The sequence below is a fragment of the Diceros bicornis genome, chromosome 3, assembly GCF_020826845.1.
Source record: "Diceros bicornis minor isolate mBicDic1 chromosome 3, mDicBic1.mat.cur, whole genome shotgun sequence".
Taxonomy (NCBI): Eukaryota; Metazoa; Chordata; class Mammalia; order Perissodactyla; family Rhinocerotidae; genus Diceros; species Diceros bicornis.
Genome location: NC_080742.1, coordinates 21,110,008 through 21,122,998, shown reverse-complemented (window position 1 = coordinate 21,122,998; position 12,991 = coordinate 21,110,008). Strand labels below are relative to the sequence as shown.

At 33.6% G+C, this 12,991-nt stretch overlaps 1 protein-coding gene across 1 annotated transcript in view; it reads left to right on the top strand.

The window, feature by feature from the left end:
- Window positions 1-12,991, top strand: part of PCLO (piccolo presynaptic cytomatrix protein) — a 397,054-nt gene that overhangs the window by 283,514 nt on the left and 100,549 nt on the right. The window lies entirely within an intron of this gene.

Below are 12,991 nucleotides of genomic sequence, written 5' to 3'. Positions count from 1 at the left end.
GATCAGGGTCTGAATGAATAAAATATAAAATAAATCTGAAGAACTAGGAGAAAGATACCTTTAAGGAAAGAAAATCCTTTTCTTTAATGACTTTTTGTTTTTTTGGCGATGTATGTTTTCTTTTAATTTCAGTGAGACAAATATAGAAATGCAGAATACATTGGTTGATTCTGCATACATTAGAACTAGTGGAGCTTACAGATATGCCTCCTCCCATCCTAAAGAATTCCAGGTAACTTTCAGGTAATTTCTAAGAGCTTATACTAGTGTAAGATGAGAAGCCACTGGGCTGACACAAGCTGACTTACATTTATATAGAATCCCTCTGACTGCTGTAACTAGAATAGTTTGAAGGAGTAAAGGGTAGAAAAATGGAGAGCAGTTTGGAAGCTATAGAAATAACCCAGGTGTGAGATGTTGCGTCTAGACCAAGGTAGGAACGGGGAATGTGGTGATAAATGACTATATCATGTATATTTAAATGTCAATACAACGTGTATGTTAAATTTCAGCTCAATGGAAATGACCTCAATATGTTATTTGTTCCTGTAAATAGTATTCAAATTTAGTAAGCCAAAAGTCACTCCACCATTTTTGAACTACTTAAATCCCTGCATAATATAACAAACCTACAGAGTATTTAATATCCAAGTCTTAAATCTTGTTTTCTGCTAATATAATAAATACATATTTTTAATAGAAATCATAAAACTTACATGTATATTTGTGTGGTTCTACAGGTGATGGTTCAGATATTTTTTATTCTTATCATTTGCAGTTTGCATCTCAGTAAGACAAAAGATGGCCAAGGGCCACAGTTTTGAATGTTTATGATGGAAAATCACTCTGTAATACTTCTTTATATATGAAAATTATTTCTCTGTCAGTATCACCTTAAGTATTTGGGAGGAAGAAAAATGAATAAACTCTCACTATTTTATAGTGCTTAGATAGTTTGCATTAATGAACTTTGAAAAGGTGGATTTGAATATTATATTGATTAGAATAACTTGGGCCGGCCCCGTGGCTTAGCGGTTAAGTGCGGGCACTCCGCTGCTGGCGGCCCGGGGTTCGACCCCGGGTGCGCACCGACGCACCGCTTCTCCGGCCATGAGGCCGCGTCCCACATACAGCAGCTAGAAGGATGTGCATCTATGACATACAACTATCTGCTTGGGATTTGGGGGGGGGGGGGAGAATAACTTATTCTCAGCAATCTCATTTTTTCATCATGACAGTATTTTCTGAAAATAACATTAAATGTAAAAGTGTATAATCAGTTGCTGTCTTGAATTTCTGTCTTCTTAACCAGTGTTCCAGCTTCTAGTCTATCTCTGCCTTCATTTGTTCATGCAGCAAACATAAGCATATATGGATATGGAAATTCACAGGACAGCTGTGGAGACAATTACACAAATTAATAATTTAAAATAAAGAGTATTGAGTGTAATAGGAGAAATATGTACAAAATACAGAGAAAACATGAAACTCACACTAACTTGCTGAAAATGGGAGCAACATAAGGGAAGAAAGGCATACACTCTCTTCAAACTGCAGAATTTTGTTAAAAAGACAATTTGGTCATTGTAAACCTTTCCTCTTATGTCTTATGTTATCAAATGAATTAAGCCTGAGTTCAATGTGACCTACCAGGCCTTTCATGACATACGCCAATCCGTTCAAACTCATCCTCATCTGTCCCCACTCTTGCTTCTCAGTGACCCACCCACCAGCCCCATTGGGGTCTTCTAATCCTGGAGGCGCAATCACGTTTACCTTCTGAGAGCATTTCTTCACGAGGTTCCTACACCCTAGTAGGAGAAATCATGTCAGAAATCATAACTGATTGATATTAGTGACCCAGAATCTAGTCCTTTCTTTGGCACACACTCACTAAATATTTGTGGACTTGATGTGGTTAGTTTTATCATAATTAAATACATTTATTTATATTGCTTATGCACTTAATTCTAAGATATTAGCTATTCAAATAGCCAAAATTTTATAATAAGATATTCTGTGTGTCTTAAAGAGAAAAGAAGCCCTTAGAATGCCAATATTCCTGAACTTAGATGAGGGATCCGGAGACCTGGCTTTTTGAACTGCTACTAAATATGATTTCTAAAGCTGAGGTTTCACATCTGTGAAATTAGGGATAGTTACATTTACCCTACCTATTTTACTGGATTTCTATAAAGATAAAATGAGAAAAAGTGGGCAAAATAACTTTGTGAAAAAAGAACAGTCATGTATTGGTACTATTAGCACAGTGAAATGGGTCTAATTTTATTTCTTTTAATCAAAAAGATTTCTTATAATCAGATTATATTCATATGAAAGTCCTTTGTAATTCGTCTAGAATATATTGCCATTATTTTTTTATGGTTGTATTCATGTTTGCTTATAAGTTATGGGAAATAATTTCTCTACGTGAGTTTTAGAGAGCTGGAAGGAAAATAGTTGAGTTATGTTCTATATATGTTGACAGATATTGCTATTAAACTGCTGTCTTCTTAGACAGTTCTGGTTTTTCAATGGAAAAAACAGTTATTGTACTATGTTGTGTACACTATAATTTATATATTGAAATTACATTGTATTTATTAAAAGTGATTGAGAACTTTTTGAATGGAATTATAACATCAAATGATATTTATTTATTGAACATCTATCAAGCCAAAGAGAATTATTTGTTAATTCTTCTTTGTGATGTGAAAAATAGAATATTGGCACTTTTTATGAAATAACACATAATTCATTTTATTTCTTTAAAGATTCTCTCAGGATGACAAAATGGTTCTTGATTCTTTATTGTTTGAAATGGCTTCTCTATTTTATTTATATCCTTTGACTCTTCAAATGATGAAAAATTTGTGCATTAAAAGTTCACCTTTTTAATTTTAATTATATCATTCATAATAATTATATAGTCTTTGGCTCAAAAATAAGTAAAATATAAAAACTTAATTAACTTGTTTTATGCACAGCAATTGACCATGTTGTAATATTTCTAGTGATGAGTCCTTAGGTTATGATAAAAATTCTCTCCTTTATCAAAAGAAACATATTATTTTCTTATACTATAAGTATATTCCAATTTACCTTTTGCTTTTAAATTTTGATTGAGAGATTTCTTTTCGCAGCTTTCCTTTTCAGAAATATAATTTCATTTTTGTCTGATTTAATGCATGATTTAAAGTTTCAACTCAGTAATCAAAGTTCTGCACATTTTATCTGTCAAATATTGTTATGAAATGGAGTTTATATTGTCCTTATATATATGCTCAGTGGAGATGATGATGGTGATGATGATTTTGATGGTGATGATGATGATGGTGGTGGTGGTGGTGATGATGATGATGTTGTTGGTGACTACGATGACGGTGATGATGATGATGATGATGATGGTGGTGGTAGTGATGATGATGATGATGACAACGATGATTTTGCCACTGGTTCAGATAGCTCCTGTATTTATTAGGAAACACGTTTTCTAGTATAAAGTGACAATATTTTTGGTTAAAATCTATTGTCTGAGTAGTGGGATACGTTTAAATAACATTTAAAAAGGAATAGCACAGAATACATGAGCTTCAAAGAAGGTTAAGAACATGATTAAAGTTAAAATCCTTAATGGTTCACTAGAGATACTTAAAGCAGAGGAAGCAATAGTTAAGACAAGCATTTCTCGTGCACAATTGTGTCATTTACCCCAGCTTCTGATGTCCATTCAATTAACTATGTATGTCCATATAATCATGAGTGCATTTTGGATTAGTCTGTTACTGTTAGGTGGTCGTGGTATTCTTCAGATTTCATGGTATTAATTTGTTAACACCATTTAATTAGAAAGTCAATAAAAAACGTCCATCCTAGGTATTTTAATAAAATGAATTGGGAAATTAAACTAAGAAAAGTTTATAAATTTATGAGCTGCAATATATTTCGAATGAGATGATGACATCACATACCTATCATTGGATATCTCTACGTTATATTATTTTCTTGGGATGAATAAAATTTTGCTAATCTACCCTTGCCCCTTCTCTTACTTTATTCAACCACATTCTGTTTTAGTCTGTTTCAAATAGCACATCTAATTCTAAACACCCTAAACTGTAGCTGTAGAGTGACTTTGGGATCTATATCAATCCTTCCAGGAAATATTGGACTGGAATACTAGATTATTTTAGTGGTCATAGTGATTAGAAACAGAATACTATTATGATAATCTTCTTCAAGTTGGACCACAAATCGTGGCCAATTATATTCCCCTCTTTACCTTAACTCTGTTTAAAAGACACGAATTTGCAACAGCCATAGTGGAGTGCAAGAAACACATTACTTTTTTTCTGTATTAAATGTAATCAGTTGCAATCTTCCCTTATTCTCTTGGTGAGAAATTGAATCTCATTCATTATTTGATGTTTCCTGCCCTACAAGCACTGGGGAAATTCCCGGTGAGGGCCCTACGCATTCTTGAACGCTGGGAGTTGAGGCCCTGTACATTGATCCACGCCACTGAGAGAGCAATGTCCAAGGCAGCACACTTCCTGGAGAGTGGGTGGGTCCCTTAATTGTGACCAAGTTTTCATGAGAGTAGTTCTGCCTAGGTTGAGCCACTGAATCTAGGGTCAAATTTTCTAATGGTGCCCCACAGAAATTTTTCTTTGAGATAATGCCATCTTCCCTGAACAATAAGAGTGAGCAGGATGCTGGCCCCTACTACCTTTGCAACCTCCAACCATCATTGTTGGGGGATAGCTGGATAGCTCCTCCATAGAGTGGCTCTGCACCTTCCATTCCTCTCATCCATCCCAGATTCTATTTCTCCTTTTTATTTTAAATTGTGGTTAGTACTCTTAACATGAGATCTATCCCCTTCCCAGATTTTTAAATGTACAATACAGTATTGTTATCTACAGGACAATATTGTTTATCAGACATCTAAAACTTATTTGTCTTGCATAACTGAAATTTTATACAAGTTAATTATAAACTCAATTCTCCCTACCCCAGCCCCTGGTAACCACCATTCTATTCTTTGCTTCTATGAGTTTGACTATTTTATACCTCATATAAAAGGAATCATGTGATTTGTCCTTCTGTGACTGGATTATTTCACTTAGCATAATGTCCTCAAGGTTCATTCATGTTGTCTCACATTACAAGATTTCTTCCTTTTTAAAGGCTGAATAATATTCCACTCTATGTATAAACCACATTTTCTTCATCTATGCATCTGTCAATGGATATTTAGGTTATTTCCATATTTTGGCTGTTATGCATAGCACTGCAATGAACATGGGAGTGCTACTATCTCTTTGAGATCCTGATTTCAATTCCCTTGGATAAATACCCAGAAATGAGATTGTTAGATCGTGTGGTAATTCTATTTTTAATCTTTAGGAAACTTCATACTGTTTTCAATAGTGGCTGTACTATTGTGCATTCCAACCGACAGAGTACAAGGGTTCCAATTTCTTCACCTCCTCACCAGCACTTGTTACCTTTTGTTTTTTTGAACAATAGTCATCCTAACAGATGTGAGAGGATATCTCATTGTGGTTTTGTTTTGCATTTTCCTGATGATCAGTGACATTGAGCAATCCTCCTACATTATTTTCCCTTCCAGCAGTGCTCAGCATAATTTTCCATCAATGTGCCTATAGAAATGTGGTATTGGCTTTTTTTCTGGGAGTGGAGTGGAGAAAAGAGATGAGAAAGTGGATTAGCTTTTTTTCATTTCTAATTGTCATTGTTTACAATAAAATTGTAATGTAAAATGATATATTCCACAACTTTCTGTATGTTCAGTAATGTCTTCAACTTTTATATGCCCAAGTCTTCATAAATAATATCTATATTGTCATATAGATAATTAATACAGTTTCTAAATTATCTTTATTATAATTAAGATGAAATTATAAATCATTTATATTTTCTTTGTGCTAGATTTTACGTTTGGACATTGTGAATATTCAGGCGGACTAGGATGTAAGTTTAGTTGGCATAAGTTGAATGAGTTCTCCTATTTACTGATACTAACGTTGGCCTGATAGACAGTTAGATGGAGTTCATATTTCTGTACTGTGTGATGTTAGAAAAGTTGTCACCTCCTGTTTCACTTTTCTAATATATTGTATAAAAGACTAAAACTAGAGAATCTACAAGGATCTTGCTTGCTTTATAACAAGTGTATAAAATAGTTGTGATGTACTTTTACAATACGTTTGATTCATGTAATCCTCCTTCAATGAACTTTTTATTGTTCACCATTAATTCTGCAAAATATGTGATAATCTATTTTTTTTTCACTTTACATTTATTTTTTTATGCTTGAAGCTAAATCTATTGTAGATCTGTGAGTGTACAAGTCATTGATACTAACTACTTTCAGTGTACTCAGGCCCAGAAAAGAAGTTTGGGTAAACTCAGTTCAACTGTAGTCTTTGGTATTTCTTAATACTTTTCTATTCAAAATGTTGTGTGAAGTTTTTAAAATGTAAATTAATTTCATTTGAGAATTTATATATGCAGGCCATACTTTGCTGATTTTAATTGCTTGTTCTTCGCAAAAACTGAATGAAAGAAGAAACATGGAGAGTGAATTGCTCAAGATTACACCCCAAATTAATGACAGTTTCAAATATGGAATTTAACTTCTCCAATTCTGAGCTATTTGAAAATATATCCAAGCTGTATAACATTTCTCTATAGAACTCTTGTCAATAGTCTGTCCAAGGATGGAAATAGAGTATATTATCATAGCATATACTTTTGATTAACAATCTGTTTCATTTATATTGGGCTTGTGTTTACTCAATGTAAAATATCCAATAGCTTAAAGCAAAAAAGTGTAAATTTACCACAAATCTTCTATAGATGTACGTTTAATAACTACTGAAATTTGGAAGAATATGTATTTATAAAATTTACATTAAAAATTCTAATGAGTTTAATTCTATTATCTTTATACTACGAAGAGAAGAAATTGTGATATATCAAATATTTTTAAAATGTGTATTTTAATAGAGTAAAATTTTGATATTTTGGATCGAAAGCAACTTTGAGTTTAAATGTTATTAGCAGTAGGTATTTTGTCTGTTTGGCCTGTAAATTTAAGCCAAACTTAGATTCAGACTGCAGATTGGATGTTCCAACCCCTGAGTTAACTATCCAGGAACAAATGTAGCAATGCCCAGAGAAGATAAACCAGGTCGAGAGATGCCACAGGAGCCCTGGGGAGCCAGGACCCGACAGAAGAACCTGAACCACTGCCACTAAGGGCAGTGAGAAAATGTGGGGGATGCAAAACAGAAAAATTAGATGACGTAATTCTATGCTTGAAAGTTTTAGTATATATGGAAGGAAAAATTGTAGGTAAGAAAAATAATTAAAAACAATATGGAAATTTCAGAATTCTAAAACATTTGTTAAATTTCTCATGTAAACCTGCAGCTCAAAACTTTTATTTTCATAAATTGTAAACACACAGTTGTTTTGTTTTTCATTCTGTCATAGTCATTGTATTCTCCGCATCATAGAGTAGAAATTAACTGAAACAGTGATCTAGCAAGTATAATCTCCCTTGAGGAAGCCATCGATGGTGGATTAACCTACTTGCTGAAGGTCACGACAGTTGGTAAATATTCAAGCTCAATGTGAATGGAATTTGATTATGGGGAAGAGAAAGTATCAATAGTCAACTACTAGCAGCACATTGGTTCATAAAACAAATTTCTGATAGATAAAATATTTATCTTTCTGAAAACAGTGCATATGGTCTTTATTGAAAGATTTAATTTTTTTAATGCTACATATCAGACACACATACAAACACGCACACACACACACACACTCTGTTCTATTTGAAAGCATTACTAGAATTATTGGGTAAAAAAACAATTACAGGGGCTGGCCCCGTGGTGTAACGGTTAAGTTCAGCGTGCTCCCCTTTGTTGGCCTGGGTTCGCGGGTCTGGATCCCGGGCATGGGCAGACACTACTCATCAGCCATGCTAAGGTGATGACCCACATACAAAATAGAGGAAGACTGGCTCAGATGTTAGTTCAGGGGTAATATTCCTCACCAAAAAATAAATAAATAAATAAATAAAAATGAAACATTTTATTGTAGTCTTTTTTAGCAATTCAGACTCCTTTTCAATAAAATGAAATTCAGATTATCTTCCTTCCAGTGTATCTCTAGAGACGGTCTCCTAGTTAATGGAAATTGTTCTTATGCCCTATTCAAGTTGTGAGGTCATTTCAAACTTATAACTTACTCAGGTGGATCAGGGAATCTTAGGGTTCCCTGCAAGTATCTAAGAGTACGCATAGAGTGGGAACTGGAGAATGAGGGGAAGGAAAGCTGGTAGATGGGGCCTGCTTCAGTGAAAGTGGCTCCATTTTTATATATTTTGTATACTGAGGCTCTATTTTAAGTTTTGTTTGAACTGTGGGTTCTAAGAGTAAAAATAATAGCAATAATAATGACAATGACAAAAATGGCAACATTATTATGAGATTAGCTCTTCAACAAGATACTTTTCAACCTTAAGATTTTATGCTTGTAGATGAGTTTCCTCAGGAAAATATATCTAGGTTTTGAATATCTTATCATGATTGCTGGCGTCTCTTTTGTCTTGTAAATGAGCAGGACACTATTGAAACACCATTTTTTTCCTTTGCCAAGGATTCTCTCCCTCCATTCTTTGCTCCTTTTCCTCTTTTCCACCCTTCTTTCTTTCCTTCCTTCATGTTAACGTATGAATAGGTTAAAATTGTAAAATATAAAAAAGAATAAAATCAATCTATCTATTTATGTGTTTCCCTTGTATTAACACAGCCTAACTTGAAAATGAATGAGTATTTAATATAACTGATGTGGACAGTGTATTAGACCCCTGAAACTCACTTGCAGAGTTTGTTTGCTATCTAGAAAGCCAGGGCAGACGATCAATTCAGCTGAGTCTCAGCTGCTGCTGCTAGTTTATAAAGGACTCTTGAGAGCGGGTGTCCAAATTTAGGAAATTAGTCTATAGTCATGGTTAATAAGAAGAGTGGATAAAATTACAAATAATTTATTATATGCATATATATTGTTAATTAAGTTTGGGTTTGTTTTATGTTTTTCACCCCAGCTACATCAGATTCTCATTTCATAGCACTCTAGCCTCAGTGGTTCACGTAAGGTCCCCTCTTCAGTGTGTGTGGTTTTTTTGTTTGTTTATTCATTCATTTATTAACTCGTTCATTTTCTTTTGTCTTATTTCCTTTTCCTATTCCCTTTTTCCCTCCAGCAGCAACTATTATAATTTATGTGATATCTGTTATTTATTTGTAAAATATATAATGTCAATTTGTGTGAATATCATTTTAATGCACATAAATATCATTGCCCTATAGATCAGATCCTGTGTCTCACTTGTGTTTACTTAACAAATGATTTTAAGATGGATCCACCTTTGGTGTTAACACCTAATCTGGTCTGTTGCCTGCAACCTCTGCCGAGTGTTTCCACATGAGCATTTACTATATATTCATTGTCCATTTCTCCTGATACCACCAGCTCCTCACAAATAGACAATCAAGAAGAAGATTTCTGAGTCATGGGGTGTACATGTGCTTAATTTAATGATGTTCTGCCACTTTGCCCTCCAGAGTGGTTGCACTTATCTGCATTCTCATAAAATAATTACATGTTTATAAATTGTAAACAAGCAGTTGTTTTCTTTTTCATCCTGACATAGTCTTAATATTCTCACATCATAGAATGGGGATAAAGTTGAACAACCATCTAACAAGTATAATCTCCTTTGAAGTCAAGGTCCACTAATCCCACATCTTGGTAAACACAGTATTTTCTGGCTTTCAAACTTTTTGCGATATGATGAGAGTTAAGTAATATGTCATTATTGCTTTAATTTGCACTTTCTAATCATAATGAGTCTGGCCTTTTAGTCATATACCTACAACACTTTTGAATTACCTTCTCTGTCTCATCTTCATTTTACTAATTGCCAAGATATTGCTGTTTTTTTCTAACAGAGTATCATGTTTTGTTAATTTTTATAAAAGCATAAAATATTAGACACATAGGTGATGATCATCACAAAGGTGATGAATTGTGTAGTGCCTGCCACATACTAGGTTCTGAAAAAATATTTGTGGAATAAATAAATAAAAGTCATGAGCTTTTGTGTGATATATGTTTGGATATACAGTAACCTATAAGATTTCAACTGTTAACTCAATAATTTTAATCCATTACATGTTTTTGAAGTAATGGTAAATATTAAATATACACAAAGAAATAACACACATGAAATTGTATATTATAAAGATAAGAATAGCTTTTGCTAGTTTGAAGAGCATACAAAATTAAGTAATCCCAGAAGTTATAAAAACACATATTTGACAATGTTTTATGTTGACTGATTTTTTAAAATTCAAAAATTGCCTGATTATGGTCTTTTTTTGTTTTTTAATAACCTATTATGCATAAGATTTTGAGCAGCAAATTCTCTTTACTATTGCACATTCAGCAAAAATTCAAATTATCTTAGTTTTCCTATTAGAAGCTATTAGAATAGGCACTTTCTAGGGCTATAATTGACGTATCATCTCTACAATCTCAAACTTGAACGGTTAACATGCATGTTGATATAATTTAAATATAAGAAAATATAAATTTTTGTTCATAATACTAAATAATAGATATAACCATTCATGTATACACTATCTTCCGGGAATTATTTCTAAAACAAAATCAGAGTAAAAAGTTATCTTAAGATTGAATATGCTTACATTGAAATGAATTAAATGATAAAATACTACTTTAGTGAACTTGCATGTAGTATGATCATTTTCAACAAATTTTTGTGTGCATTTTAAAAGAGTTTATAGGAGTTTACAATTAACAAATATTTTTTAAAAATATCGTGTTTGGGGGCCGGTCCGGTGGCATAGTGGTTAAGTTCGCACACTCCACTTCAGCGGCCCAGGGTTTGCGGGTTCAGATCCCAGGTGCAGACCGATGCATCGCTTGTCAAGCCATGCTGTGGCGGCGTCCCATATAAAGCAGAGGAAGATGGACATGGATGATAGCCCAGGGCCAGTCTTCCTCAGCAACAAAAAGAGGAGGATTGGCAATGAATCTTAGCTCAGGGCAGATCTTGCTCACAAAAACAAAAAATATATATCATATTTGAAATCACATCATAATTCTCACAACTACTAAAACCATCTTATGAATTAATAAGGAGTGGTTTGCATACTCACTTTGTTATTTTAGTGTGGTTCTTGTAGGATTTGTAGGACGTTCGAGAGGCAATGGAAAGGGGAGTTGTTATTAAATGACTGTGTTTAGTCACATTCCCTGTAGTATCTGATAGTCACCATTGGAAACAAGCCCAGATAAAAGAACTGGCAAAAACTTTTGAACTGCAGTACTGCACCAACTCTGGTGGGAAACTGAGGGAGGGGAAAAGAAGTTCAGCTGGTGTATCACGGGACAGAGCAGATCATGTGGTTCATGGTCTCAGGTACATATCCAGGCAAGACCCTAGTTATCTGTATATTTTTTTCAGCAATTTTATTAATAATTCTAAATAGTTTTCCTTTTTTTATGACTAGAAACATTTTTCATTTCACTGGATAATTATGTTTTGTAAATTTGCCCCTTTATTTTGAGATGTAAAAAATGAGCAGGTAAATCCATCAGAAAAAGCATGAAGATTGTACAGATATTTCTTTTCATAAAATATGCTCCTGCAGAAAAGTGACAATGCAATTTCTGAATTATAACACCATTAATTTGTTCCAATTCAAAATCATCTGTTCATAAATGTACTCTTTCTCCTGACTAAAAAAAAAGTGTTTTTCAGTGTGCTTTCCCTCTTTCAATGTGCTAAATTTTTCTTTAGTGGTATTATCACTGTCTTTTATGTAATTTTCTCATTTTATGTGTACAACAGCCTGGGATTGTTGAAATAAACCTAAGGCCCATCTGAAGATAAAGTTTGCTTGGAGTAAGTTATAGAAAAGTCATTTTTGTTTGTGTTATTGTGGGCATTTTTATGGATTTCTTTTGCCATTTCACTGTAGTAAAAGCATTTCCCTTACTTGTTTGCAACCGGGAATATGCTTTCCAAGGTATATCAAATTCATTAAAACTTTTAAAGACTCAGTCGTGCCATGTTTAGAATTTCCTGTGAAGACAATGGTGAGCAATAAGGAATTTCACATGGGCATCTGTGAAGCTCATTGAAAACCTAATTGTTCAACACGTATTTCTTTTTATTTAAATTATAGCTTTAGTTATGGCATACAGCTTTTTTTTTTTTCAGGTAAAGGTGGTAGCATTCACAAATATTTGGGCACTGTAACTTTGGATGGTTTTATCTAATTTATATCCAGCTCACATAGCCACATATTAGAACTATGTGATTCCTGCCAAATATACCCCCCTAAATTATTTTGACAGCTCATATAAAATGGACCAAAGAAACTAAATGTAAAATGTTGAAATATTAATTATAACTACTTTTTTAATATGAAAATTATCTTTCTAGATAGAGAGGAAACATGAAATGCCCTATAGCCAATCCCGTAACATAATTTACAGGACTCAGTGCAAAATGAAGATGTAGGGCTCTGTGTTCAAACATTATTAAGAATTTTAAGGTAATAACACCAAAGCATTAAACGAAGCATGGGGCCCTCCTGAGCACAGGGCCTTGAACTACTGCACAAGTCACCTACCCATAAAGCTACCTTCTCTGTGACATTCCTGCTTCTTCCATTCAGGAATGTCTTACATGCAGTGAAGAAAAAGACACAAAGTGGAAATCCGTTTTATCTGAGCAAAGTTGAAGCTCTAACAGTTTCTTAAGAGGAGCTTCACAACAAAATCCTTGTTTCTACTTTTTTCCACTACTCTCATTCCACGATAGAACATGGAATTTTACACTCTTCTAGTTGCTTGT